General features: G+C 37.9%; 1 long non-coding RNA gene across 1 annotated transcript; it reads right to left on the bottom strand.

Moving 5' to 3' along the window:
* Window positions 1-1,578: 1,578 nt before the first annotated feature.
* Window positions 1,579-7,278, bottom strand: LOC116789249. The gene is made up of 3 exons (XR_004357948.1): window positions 7,194-7,278; window positions 5,834-6,019; window positions 1,579-1,771 (listed from the first exon to the last, which is right to left on the bottom strand). It is a non-coding gene; the product is annotated as an uncharacterized LOC116789249 (long non-coding RNA).
* Window positions 7,279-14,391: the final 7,113 nt, after the last annotated feature.

The following is a 14,391-nucleotide window of genomic DNA, read 5'->3' as shown; positions in this document are numbered from 1 at the left end:
AATTGATTTTATAATTCTGGTGTAAAACACTGCAAAAATTTCCATTTGATGTCATGAGTCAATTACTTTTGATTGGCATTTCCCAATTTCTTTTAATTATGTGGCCTGCACATCCACTTTCCTTGAACATCCATGGACACTTTATGAACAAAGGCTTCCTTTTCACATCCTCTACACAGAAACAGCCCCCCTAGAAACCCAACTCTCTTGACTCTTGTGTCTTGAAGGCAGCTTTGGATTATTTAGTAAGTAGCTCTTGGTTAATGCTCAGCTTCCTGGGCATGCAATGTCTTAGCATCTGGACCAAACTGGAAAAAGTACTCATCGTACTTTGGAGCATTTTTAAATTGGAGCATTGTAAATTGGAGCATTTTTATGAAGGGATTTGGAATAATTACTTGTAAAAGATACAGAACACATTTGTGCTCTACTGTAGATACCATGAAAGAGGATCTCTACCATGTGCAGCTCAAACCTATAGACTAATCTCTACATCAGATGATTGGAATATTCATGCTGCTCCTGCAACCTGGGGTTCCTTGTGCCTGTTTGAGTCTTGTGGTTAGTGTCATTCTGCCTCAGAAGGACAAATGAGAGACAATATTCTCGCATATCTATCAGGTCCAGTTTCCTAAAATGTCAGTTCTTATGCAAATAATACAAGGGTTACTTTAAAAATTCTGATGTTCTGGCCTGTAGAACCAGCTGGTAGCTCTCCTGTGTTTCCAAGAGAGCTCAATCTGAACAAAGAATCTTCAGATTTTGTCATTGTAGTCACCCCTATGTCAGGAACAAGACATTTATTTTTTGTTCAGTGTGGATTTTAATGATACTAAAGAACCTCCAGATTTTAAAAGGAATGTATAGTTTCACAGAAATAAAGCACTGCAAATGGTGCAAATAGTGACAGAAGGTACAGTGGGGGAAAGAACCTAAAAGAAAAGCTGAATGTGGCTGGATGTGGCACTTAGTGCCATGGTCTAGAAACCATGGTGGTAGTGGATCAAGGGTTGGACTTGATGATCTTGAAGGTCCTTTCCAACCCGGCTGATTCTATGATTCCATGAATTTAGAGCCAGAAAATAAAACAAACAACCAAAACCCCATGCACTTCTTTAACTGTTTGTGAGCCAGAAGCAATGCAAATTATGACTGTTGCTTTAACAGACAATTGCAGGAATTAAGGTAGCCAAGTCAATGAAATAGTTTCATTCTTCTCCCATTTTTCCATTTTCACTGAACTTATATCCTAAGAAAATGGGAAATCAGCTTTTGACATCCAGCCTCTTGTTTGCATGTGCCCTTTTTTCAGCTTTGCACATCCTCAAGGTTTCCACAAACGAAAATCCTCTTTTTTTTTTTTTTCTTCCAAAGTCCTTTGCAGATTAAATAAAATCCTTCATCTGAGTCATGTTGGGAACTGTGTTACAGCACAGCTGTGAAGGCTCTAAAGGCAGAGCCAACATTATGACTGCACACGGGTGAAGCAGACAGCACCCACAGCATTTTCTCCTCACAGCAGGAGGGACACCAGCCAAAGGAGTTTAATGACCTTTGGGTGTACTGAAAGCTGGGGAATTCAAAATCTGTGGCCAGGGCGCGGCTTTTCTGTACTGAACACGCACCCACTCCTGCTGCCAGTGATGGAATCCTTAATTCAGAGCACTGGCTCAATGCCTTCTGAGGATGCTCCTCCTTTTCACCGAGGTGTCAAAATCTTTTTGCAAAGAACCCTTTCTTCTTGTCTCCAATCCAGATTTCCACTGTAAAACTGAAAAAAAAAGAGCAGACATTCACTTTTTAAAGAAATACCACAGTCCTATACACCTAAGGAAATACTTAATGAAACAGCTGCAAGACTTTCTGGCAGGAGATCCACTTGTAATGGCTTTTGTGCTCTGCAGCTTGTGACTGTTGCACACCAAAATAATACAAAATAGTGGAAAATATTTATAAATTTAAGAGTAAACCTGACTGTGCATTTGTGATTTTGTGATTTCACAAAATCTGTTCTTCTATATCTCTAAGTAGCAAAATGATGTTAAATTCATCAGAAGAGCAGCCTGAGAATGAATTACTGTAGAAAGTAGGATGCCTTTTCTACCTCGGGCTTGGTGTAGCAAGTGTAGGTGCACTATGCAAATGAGCCACTCTTGGCTCTGCTCAAACCATTGTGGCTCCAGGCAGTACATGTAGTTCCCAGAAGAGCTCAAGTATATTGTACTTCAGCTATTGGCTCATATGGCACCTCAGCATCAAAAGGTTCCAGGCTCTAGGCGTCAGCATGGGCAATCCAGCACGTTAATTGAACACTTTTCTTTTTTTTTTTTGGTCTTCTAAAAATAATAATAATAATAAAAAAGAATAATAACTATAAGATACAGCCAAGCTCTTTTAAAAATCACTGTTTCAAATTTTTCTATTTGGCGATTTATTCTTTTTCTAATGAGGGAATAAATATTCTTGTTTGAGTTTACTAAAGAATAACAAAAGGCCATCCGTACTCATGACTCATCCTTTAGAAAAAACAGAAAACAGAAGGACACAGGATTAAATGTTTTAACTCTTGATCTGTTCAGTATTAATGTGCTGGGAAGCAAAAAAAAAAATACCAAGGCAAAACAACTGAATTTTGGAAAAAAACCCAAACCCCTGCTCTAAATGAAGCCACTGGAAATGTGCAAGTAGGTCAGAGAACGTTGCAATACAAGAGTCTTCCACTAAAAATGAAATCCCAGTCTGAAAAAAAACATGATGTAGTGGTCATCAGGAATAGAGTCAGACCAGTTCTCACTGGCCGACAGTCCGAGGCAGGTATGACGTTCTCTTCTGGACTGTAAGTGCTCCACGTGTCCCAAAGAGCACACTGATTTCCTAGAACAGAGAAACAGCATCCAGCTGCTTTTCTGGAAAGAGGGAAAGTGTACCACGCTGGGGCCAGCCCTGATGATGCTCACGCTGGAGGGTGGGTGGCCTGGAGAGCTGACTGTGAGGATTCTCTCAGCTTCTATTTTATGGGGTTTTTTTTCTGATCCGTGACCTCGTCACATTCTTTTCTCTTCTGTTAAGTCCAGCACATTGTCATAGAGCTCATCATACATCTGCTGTGGGAAAGTGGCCGGACTTATAAATTCATCTGTCCAATGTCCTGCACAGAGAAACAACTTGGGACCCTAATTTAGATACATGGGTTGATCCATTCCACTTTTCATAGGTAGTTTTAAAAGTACCTTTCCTTTTGAGATGAATCCTGTCCTAACAACATAAAACCACCACCTGGTATTTAAGAGCCTGAAGGTCTGTACTAACAACATCCAGTATAATGGCATATAAAAAGGATATTAAAAACAAAATAAAGAGTTATGTAGCTTACTGCTAATCTGAACTAATTTTATGGCTGCACTCTATATGGGCTTGTAGGTTTTATTTTAATATTATGGAAAAGAAAACCCTACTTCAAACAGATCAACTGTATGTCAGTAAGAACTGTTTGGGCTATCATAGGCAAGTGTGGGAAAGTTTTGTTAGATACTCTGAGTGAAAAGATGCCACAAAACCACCCCAAAGGAGTAACAACCAAGTTGTGGTAGACTCTGGAGACCAAGTAAAATAGTTAGGAGGAGTCATCTGGAAAACCAAATGAAAATACCACACATTCATTCATTTTCATCCCTGCAAACTCTGTGACATGAAGAGTGGTAATAACAATTATTTTCATATTTTTAGTTGAAACACATATGCAAATGAATTGGAGTCAAACTATTCTGTGAATCAAGAAATTGTTAGGCCTCATTCGAGATCCATTTACTCTTTGTTTCCTAAAGACAAGGGATGCTTTCTATCTCCTTTGCTAACAATTGCATCTGATGGAAATTTAGAAATAAATATAATAGGAGAAATATATTTTTTTTGTTGGAACACTATAATTTTTTTTGTTTTAATAATCAGCTTTGAGGTGTGAAATCTTCTTATTCCTTAATAGAAGAACGTATTTTTCTCAGCACATCATTTTCTACATGCACAGAAAATTCAGAAAAGGGTCCACTGCATTTAATTAAATCCATATTTGAATGGTATAAACATCCTTTTTTCTCAAATGAAAGAACAGTGAATGGCCTTGTATGATTACACTGAAAAACAAGACTATAAGATGAGTGTTATGATTACAGAAGAGTATCATAGTCATGATTTTGAGAGCAAAGAATTAAGAACATGCCATAAATGAAGACACGTGCAACCCGACCTTCCCAGCCCAGCTGAACTCCCCGTCCCCAAAGAGATATTCCACCAGAGTGTTGCTAGAGATCAGTCAAGCTCCAAAACCCACACCATGGAAGAAATCTTGCATGCAAAAAATTAGAAGTAGCAGCAGTGGAAAGAATCTCTCAGTTGAATGCCACTCTGCCTGGTTAGTATTTATTCCAAGATTGGAGGTCTGAAATGGGTCACTCTTTCCTGATCTTTGCTGCAGTGGCAGCATTCAGCCCATCCAGTTGGCATTACAGGAGAGGAGAGTGTAGAGGTCAATAAAGCTAAGACGATCCCAGGGAGACAAGGAACTGGAACGCTTTATTGGACTTACAAGTTCATATTTAAAGGGTTTAGGGTCTACATATTCAATAGGGGGTTATAACTACTATGATTTATTACAAACAGGGGGTTTCAGGGGATGACATAAGGGAAAAACCCAGATTAACAAATTTTTGGGGTCTTAACAATTACCTCATGGGGAAAAACCCACTTTATCCTAGGGGATTTTACAGGGGGAAATAGGTATTCAGATCTACAGAATGCACAGATTCAGGGAACACAAAGGGAGAAATAAGGTACAATAGGTCTTCTACACAGGTCTGATGAGATCAGGGTTTGGACTCTGGCTTGGGTAGGGCATGTGATAATATCATGCAAGGAGTCTCTTTACATCCTGCTGAAGAAGGAGGGAAGAATCCACAGGGAGGAGGTCAGTGAAGAGGACTTTTGCCAGCTTGTGTAGCCCATGGTCTTTTGCAAAGACCACTTAAATCTCTCTCTGCAAAAATTATATTTTGGGATCCAACAGGAGAGTCTCAGTTGCAAAGAGATCCCCTGGTGGGAACCGAAGTCTATTCAAATTCCACCTCTCCTGGGAAACTCTGCAACTCCCCGGCATGGAAAGAGTGCCAATCCCCTGCCACCCACCCCACATCTGCCCCGCTGGCTTCTACTTGTTCCCAAGGCCAGCAGGGCACAGAGCTCTCAGGAATGCACGGAACCAAGTGGACACGTACACAGGACTGAAAGTCTGACCTGCTGTTACGGAAATCTCTGGTTCTTTGTACAACAGAGAATTAAGCCTGTTTCCATTCCCAGAGTTTCTGGTGATGGTTTTGATTTAGAAAATGCACTTCCTAATTTATAAAGGCCAGGAGGCCAGTGTAGTTATTGTACTATCTTTCCCATAAGCTGCCTTACTGTGCCTCCTTATGTTTTGCCATTTTGAAGAAAACCACTTCATACCATGAGATTTCCAGCTCCCAAGGTATCATCCATGACAATTTTAACTACTTAGAAAGGGGAGGAAAGATTTTCCTTTGGTAGAGCAATAAAATTTCAAAATGACTAATTACTTCAAATATTTACCATCTCTAGATCTCTGAGAACTTTACTGAGTGCCATCCTTGATTTAATCAAATAGGAAATTACAGCATAAAGAAGAGGGAATAATTTCTAAAAACATGAAATAAAGGTACGAGCAGGAACATGGTCCTGATCCAGTGTCATATTTTGTGAATTACAGTTTATGGAGGTTGCCACGTACTTCAGACTTGATCCTCACCAGCCAAGTGACACTTACCATTATTCCTCAGAGATATAACAGGCATTACCATCAAACTCGTGGTACATTTGGAAACAGAGTTGTGCCACCAGAGAGTGAAACAGTAAAACATTTTAAAGCTTTATGCTGCATATTCACTGGTCCTCTACCAATGTCCAGATAGTGCAGGTCCCCAGATTCAGATCTATACGTTAGGCTGAATTTCTGAAGAAAACAAAAAGGCATTTATTAAATACACTCGCAATGTAGAACAAACTTCTGGGGATTAATTTAATTAACATCCTTATAATGGTTAACATTTCGAAAAATGTGCGTGAGTACAATCTACAGAGAACTGTACTGCTGTTCATATTTATGTTCCAAGCTAAATCAGGCATTTGCAATGCAAAATATATCAACAAACTAACGGATTTCACTGACAGAAAAAATTTCAATACAAATGGTGAGTGGTTTTTCACCCCCAACCTGTTCTTCTCAGGAAATGGAATTCCTTCCACTTTCATGATTCAAGATCGCTGCTTTAGGGAAACAAAAAGAAGGATCTTGCTTGATTGCATTGACGCTTTCTATCAATGCCTGCTCTATTGTTTTTAGCCTGGGGGGACCCTCAAGGCAAAGTTTTATAGTGCAGCTGTGTGCACCCACATTTGCCTGTGTGTGATACAAAACAAGTGCCCTAGGGGTTATTAATGATGAAAAAAAAAATACTGGCAAGAATATTTGCTCAGTTCCACATTGCAAAACAGAATAAAAGACCCTTTTGTTTTAAAGAACCTTACAGCTTTCCCTTGCACATCCTCCACGTGCACAGCCAAGTGGCAAAGCCCCTGGCCCTGGGGCCTGGGGTCTGGGAAGAGAAAGCCTCTCTGAGCATCCTCAAGAAGCATCAAGAGAACAGATGTTTCATGACATATTTGGTAAGAATTTGTAGCAGCTATGATGTAAAAACTAAAATCTGATACCTGGTGATGTTATCAAGAAGTTTTGAGTGTCAGTACCTCCCATTTAAAATAAAATCTCACAACCTATGTCACAGTAAAGCCTAAGTGTACCTACCCCTTAGTGCAGATGATATTATGATACAAATAAAACAGTAGTTACAGCATTATTTTGTTTGTGCTGAGGTAGCTACCCAGCCCCCAGAGAACCTGATATCCAGTAAGATGACAAGCTGTATGAAGCAACATATGATCTGAAGATGACTCTGCCAGTGGAGTTGGAGCATTCAAACGTTATTTATCATATTGACCAGAACCCTGAGATAAATGAAAATATGAACAAGCTCGCTTAGCTGTGCCCTGTAGGACAAGGTGTGTGCATGTTAAGTGCAAACTTATGGCACCATCATTTTAGTGATCAGAGTATTTATTGATTTTACCTGAAAGCAGCTTTCTAATGAAGATGAACAGACAGCAGGCAAAATTTTGACCATGGATTTTGGTCGCATTCTTTTTTTGTTAACCTGTAAATAAAATTTCATGCAGGTGAAAAAATAACATGTGTGTAAATCAAACATTTCCTATACGCAAGCGTGGGAGGAGTAGGGGGAACGGAGTCTCCCTCTATTAATTTTTTTAAAAACCTTTTCAGAGTTAGGATGAGATGTCTTTTCAGAGCTCATTTTAAACCCTTTTTGAAATACTGTTTTCATACAAATGACCGTTAGGAAAGTTCATCTCATCAGTATCTTTGAAAAGCTACAAAGCTGTCAACAGCAATACTTTAATATTCATAAGAGCCTTCTAATGTGGTAGTTGTGAAAATACAAAAGTAGGGTGGATTAAAACTTCTGCTAAGCAAAGAGTAAAAAATATTTCAAACCATAAGAATTCAAAGAATTTGACCTTGAATAACTTATAATGTTATCAATCTAACAATGTGCACTAGTTTTCCTTTGGACCTAGTGCATTGGCTATTTTGGAATACAATGGGCAAGGAATCTTTAGTCTATTCATGCAAAGCTAATGACCTCTCAAAAGAGAAAAATAGCTATTAATCCTTCCCAGAAATTCTGAATCTGGTTCTTTCTGGAACTGATATTGAAGTCTGATATTCTGATAGGTTTCAAGCTGAAAGGAAACTTTGAAGATTCTGTTTAAAATGAATCAGAAGTTCAAAACACAGAGATGCTCATTATACCAGTGTTAAAGTAGATATGAAATGCATTTATAGACACAACAAGGTCTTTTAATGAGCTGAATAGTGGAAAGCAAGCACAAACATGCAAGGATCTTTCTCTATTTTCTGCTTCTGTGGAAACGTCAGGCAAAAATGGCACATGACAGAAATATTTGCACCATGAAGTTATTCCTACCACTTCAGGAATGGCTGTGGGAAGCAATTTTGGATCAGGAGAAAATGAGAAGACACTGTGTTCTGCAATTTTTAAATGCAGTGTATCCTTTTCAATGAGCTGATTAACACATAAGTCAGACACCTGAACACGTCAAGCACAGGGTAAACATCACAACCCTGTCGTGTCAATACAAAGAGACTTTCCACACTCTATTGCTTAAGCACTTTTGATTTCCCAAAAGTTACGCTTATCGTATCTAGGGTGGCTTGATCTCCTTGGGAATCCGGGATCAAATCCATCCAAACCGTGCCTTGATGAGCACAACAAAAGAAGAAGATTTTTTTAAAAAATTACTATCAATTTGTCTGGCGAGAGCATCTACTACGAGGTAGAAATAGGACCCTGATTTCCACAGGAATCTGTGGCCACCTCTAAAAGACAAGGCTCCCAACAGCATTTAGACAGTGTGTATACCTGCCATTTTCACTTACTGCATTTCTTTTTTGGAGCTCCTGATGTAGTTCTCATTCCAATTGCACATCATTTGATCAACAAGGAGCACCAGGAACATCCGAGGTCAAGTTGGACAAAAGGAAAAACCCCAACAATGAGACTTCTGATGAATTATTCCGACCCGTGACAGCTGAAGAGCCTGCTCTGCCAACCCCTCACCCCTGTCCGCAGAGAGCTGTAAAACAACCACACAGACAGCCAGCAAGTAACGAGCAAGACACTCCACATCAACAAGTCACTACTTGGCTGACCCTGCAGTCTCTCAGCCATCTTGAGGGAATCAAGAACTAGAGGCTACTTGCTCTTTTGACATTTGAGAACTTCACAGTCATCACACCAATAATTTTTTTTTTTTTTTTAAACTACTTAACACGATAAAAATTTAAGGACATCTGAAGCAGTGCTTCCTTCTGTGCTGCTATTTCACTGCAAGCACATTTGTAGCATGAACAGAAAAGTTTACTTCAAAGAGTTTAAAGTATTTCTTCTTTGCCTTTTGCTTTGACAATTAGGTCAAATTCAAATTAACTACTAAATTCTCACGTTTTTAGTGTTATTTTCAGATACAAAATATATTTGTGTTTTGAAAGACCCTTCATAATTTTTAATCCAGATGTGCTGTAAAATGGTCTTCACGCATGTGAGGCCGTAAAATAAGTACTGCAAATTGTTCCTTTCACATGCGATATGTTTGCACATTAATACAAATATTTTGTATATTTTAGCTAGTGATCTTTATCTTCAGCCAGCTCTATTCCATGAAGGCATGTTTGTCTGCTGTGAGTTACCATCTAGCCTCCGTTGAGTTAACTTGGCAGTTCTGCCTTTTTGCTCTCCCTTCAAACACAAATTTTAAGCATCAAAACAATCATCTATCAAAACAGGTAACTGCAGAAACTTCCAGAGTGTCAGCTATTCAAGGAGCAAACTATCAAGGTATGTAGGATGGGCATTGCTGGAGTGACGAGGAAAAGGGATTTGGGGACTACGAGACCCTTGGGTTTTGGTGGGAACCAGACCGAGCAGTTATGGAGGCAAGAGGCTGATATTTGAGCCACGGACTCCGTGAATGGAACAAAACTAGAGCATCAGATCACATGAGGACAGAGCAGACATGCAGGAAGGCTGATACCTCAGCCCTGCCAGCCCTCCTGGAGTCTTCCTGCTCTGGGAGTGCCTCTGTGGGAGTGTGAAGGAAGAGCTCTGCTGCTGTCTGCTGCCTCCAAACCCATAAGGCAAAGCCAGCAACAACAACACAGCGTATTTTCTTTACACGTGACAACCTCCACCCATTGAGCTGAACCGGAGTCAAGGCATTCTGGCAAATTAAGAAATAAAATGAACGACGTCTGAAATAAGTTAATATAAGGACTGACCCGTTTGTGCTCCAGATCCCACTCTGGAACGAGATAACCCTACCACAAAACCACTTCATGGTGCTTTACCCTTTGCAGCTTAGTGCATACAGAAGCTTTGGGATGCGCAAATTTTGAGCTTTCAAAAATTATCTTCATAAAAAGACCTTGAAAATCAGATGTAGTTTTTAATCACATCAATTTTTAGAATGATAAAATTACATGTTGGAGTATCAGAAAATTGTCTTAATTTCTTAATCAATAGGACAATAACAATTATAATTTTTTGTAGATTTTATGGTTTTAGCATGTTCTCTTGGACCAGGTCTTTTTCTTAATTGCTTTTGATGGATCTGTCTGAACCTATAATTCCTTATCTGAAAGCATAAACTCTCCTTCTGTTTATCCCAATGACACAAATGATTTGTTTTTTAAAAATGTAACTACTTTAATGTGCACCTCTCCTTTCCGCTTTTTAAAAATCTTTTTATAAATAACATATATATATATAATATATATTTTTTATATATATATAAAAATATGTTTTTTATATTTTATTATACACTGTCCTTGCTTTTCAAAGCTTTGTTCTGCCTCATGAGATGACTGCCTTGGAAAGCATATTTGGATAATCAAGTTATTTTCACAGTTGTTAGTTATCCTTTCCCCAGTCTCTGTGTACTTTGGGAAGGACAGGGCCTGGACAGAGTCACAACTATTCAGCTGAGAATCTGAAAAGCACAAGAACCACCCACAAAATGACCAGCCAGTTAGTTTAGACATTGCTGCAGCAGAAGCAGAGAGGTATCGATCTGTCTGCTAACTTTTCATCAATCCACCCATATAAGCAAATTTCTGGCATCTCTGGCATATGATCTTCCTGAAGGACATGTTTATTTAAAAGCTGCTTGAATGTTTCTTGAAAATTTACGGCCAATGTGTTGACTGAAAAAAAGCCTGGACATTTCTTTTCTAGGGTGTGCAGCTTTTTCAATGCTTATTCATCAATTTATGAGGAGTAGAATTATTCTACTCTGCTTGGATAAACTGGTATTTTTGGGGCTGCAGACATGTGCATATGCAATAACATGGAGAAACCTTCATGCTATGCAATAAATGGACACTAGTTTATCTGAAAACCTTGATTGAATAGTTACTGAGTGCCTGAGTAAAATCAGGGTGAAAGCAGGTTAGGAATTTGCATTAGGGTTGAATGTCTTTGAATTCTTCAGTTTGAAAATCCCTCTGATGATCAGAACACACAAAATGAAGTACTAATTATGTAGGGGAGTGTTTGCAAAAGCTGTTACACATTTCTTTGGAATGTTTGGATTGCAGTTCCCTTGTCCTGGCTACATCTGCCTTTTCCCCTTTGGACTGAGTTTTACACCTCTGTCCTGATCACTGTCCTGAACTTTTATTTCCATCTTCAACATTTCTATTTTGTATTTTCTATTCAGATAACTCAGGGAGAAATATAACTAATTTTTTTAAAGCATACTACTAATGCACCATTTTCTGTGACTTTTTCAATAAAAATATCCCTGGTGTTTCCTAATTAGAAAATTTCAGACTATTGCTGACTGAACTTTCCAAGCCAGTTAAAAAATCCAGGTACTAGATATTTAGATTGCATCTGCAAAATTAGCTTCTACCTGTGTTGGTCTACATAAAATTATTATTTTTTTACTATGCTTAAAAATTAATTTTTTCCTAAAACACCCATAGAAGTGTCTGGACATAAAGTTGGTCATAACTCCTCATTTTTGGTTTCACACTTCATCACTTTGGTTTTCCCTAATACTATAATCTTCAACTGGCCAAACATTGTTTTTCTCACAAAATATTTCACCATCTTCCTCTACAGTGTTATTTATCAAATGCCCTTTTAGTATCTTTACTTAAGTCATTAAAAAACACTTTCTGGGCTTTTTTTCCCTAGCTTCGGTGAGATGAAGCAAAAGAGCAATGTTTAGACACAATTCTTCCTGCATGTCTACAAAAGTTCCCAATAATACTCCCCTCTTTTTTGGAAGTCTTATTATCAGAGAAGCATGAAAGTTTTACAAAAATTGTACAAAAGCTCTCACAAAAGTTAAAACATAGGTCTTAAAAGATTTCTTTCTCTGGAAGAAGCAAAAAATATTTTCTTGTTGACCTCTGTATTAAATAATATACATTTTGTTATTGTACACAGCATCTCCTTTACTTTCCAAATTCCCATCTACTGAAAGTATGATGAAAGCCTCTGTATAAACAGCAAAACTCTAGACTTCATCAAAGAAAACAATGCAAAGATTATAAAGTCCCATGAAAGTTGATACATATGGAAAATTTTCTGTAAATTAAGTTGGGAAAAACTTATGTAGAAAAAAATTTGAATCTTCAGTGTTCTGTTTATCTGATACGAGGCTTTAAGTGTTTACTTTCCATCAGTCTGTGTTTACAGTGGGTTTGTGGACACTAGATTAGATAGCAATGAGATCTGTAAAAGCCTGGGAAAAAATGAATACTTGGCTTCTTATTTCTAGAAAACACATAAACTGTCAGTAACTTTCAATATTATAATGATCAATAAATGCATGTTATAAATAAAGTAAGTTTTGTGTGCTTCAGCTTCAGAATGACTCACTTTGGGGCTTTTTTGTGATTAGATTTGGGTTTTTTTTTAACTATAGGTTATTCTTTTTAAGTCACTGATACCCAGAAGAGCTCCTACCCCTTTCCCCAGAACCTATTAAAATAATCAAAAGGGCTAGAATTTTCAATGTAACGTTCTAGATTTATGTCCTATCTCGAATATAAAAATAAGGCATTTTTATTATTGTAACTAATATATTAGAAGATCAAAGTTCAAAATTACTTTCTTGATTCAGTGGAATTATAGGAATCAAGACGCCTGCTTTCTGGATTGACAATGATTGTGGAAATACTGTGCTTGTGTATGTCATAAACAATTGATTCTGTGTATAAAGTATAATTTAGCATAAATATTTTTGGACATTTAATTCGTTTTCTAACCATGTGTAGAAACTGTGTTCACTTCTGTAACTGTGCTTTATACAATTACACATTTATGTTGGTTTGGCTTTTTTTTCCTCCATGGCTTTTAAAATAGTTAAAGAGAACTGAAATAAAAGATGCAGGGTGTTTTTAGGACACAATATGTGACCAGGTTAGGCAACAGATTTGGTGGATAAACAGCAAAACTTAGCAAAGCACAATTTCTGAGGGCTTATATGCTGAGTCCTGAAACAAGAAAAAGTTACTCAGAATCCCCAAAAAATGACTGAACAGTTATTTAGAGAACTAAGAGCTTTTTCTACATTTTGGAACAAAGCAGTTCCAGTTTCTTTGCAACTGTCTTAAAAGATGTAGGAAAGATGAAAGAACAGGCCCTGGAGATCTATGCAAGTATCAATACACTAAAGCATTTGTGTTTCCTCTATGACTTTGAGAGCACAGAAGCAGAAATTTTGGACCTACTATGTACATCCAACCACGGATGTGCATCTTTTGCTATCCAGAAACCTTGCGCCCAAATGGATTTTAAGTAGCAAGCTACTCAGTCAGTCAAAATCCAAAAAGCATCAGCCTTTATGCAGGGAAAGAGAGCTGAATCAGGAGCGAGGCAGTGTGAGACATACCCCATAGAACCTCACAATAATATTGTTATGACTTCTTGAAGACAAAAAAAGCTCCAGTCTAGGGGCTATGTCAAAAAAGACAAAACTCTGCTTAAAAAAAAAAAAAAAAGAAAAAAACGAAAGAAATGCTTTGTGTCTCTGAACAGTTTAAATTGTTAATTTTACCATTTACTCTGTTCCAGCACCTAGAGTGAAAGTTCTGATGCAAATGAATTTGACGAACAATCAAAGAATAAACTTCAAAAGGGTTGGGTTTGTTTCTTTTTTTTTTTTTCAGTTTCGATGTAATTTGAAGCCAAAATTCCTGGTTGTGGTCTCAGTCTGAAAAGAGAATATGCAAAATCACTCCGTCTTTGTTAGTGAAGGTGAACAAGACAAGTAGAATCTGCAAAGGAGAGCCCTTTCTCCACAGAATTTTTTTTGGTCTAAACTGATAAATTCTGCTTTGCTTTGTACATGGTACAAAATGGAAATAACCAAAGAATTAAAAATTGATGAGCTTGTTTGGAAAATTTAAAATTGTTATAAAAGAGACAAATAATTCTCCATGTAGGTTTGTGAGCTGTTGACACAGCATTTGAGAACATCCAGGGTAGTAGGCAATGTCTACAGGCAGGCCAAACCAGAGAGCTGTTTTGACTACAGCCTTTAGCAAACCTAATAAATATTTCCCCCCCTGTATGCCAGGGGTGGAACAACAGAGAACAGTACAACACATCAACTTTTCCATTTTTCAGTCATCTGGGTAACATTTTATGATGCTTC

Source organism: Chiroxiphia lanceolata, chromosome 7 (genome assembly GCF_009829145.1).
Source record: "Chiroxiphia lanceolata isolate bChiLan1 chromosome 7, bChiLan1.pri, whole genome shotgun sequence".
Lineage (NCBI taxonomy): Eukaryota > Metazoa > Chordata > Aves > Passeriformes > Pipridae > Chiroxiphia > Chiroxiphia lanceolata.
Note: the sequence above shows the minus strand (reverse complement) of the source record. Positions and strands in the feature narration are given on the sequence as shown.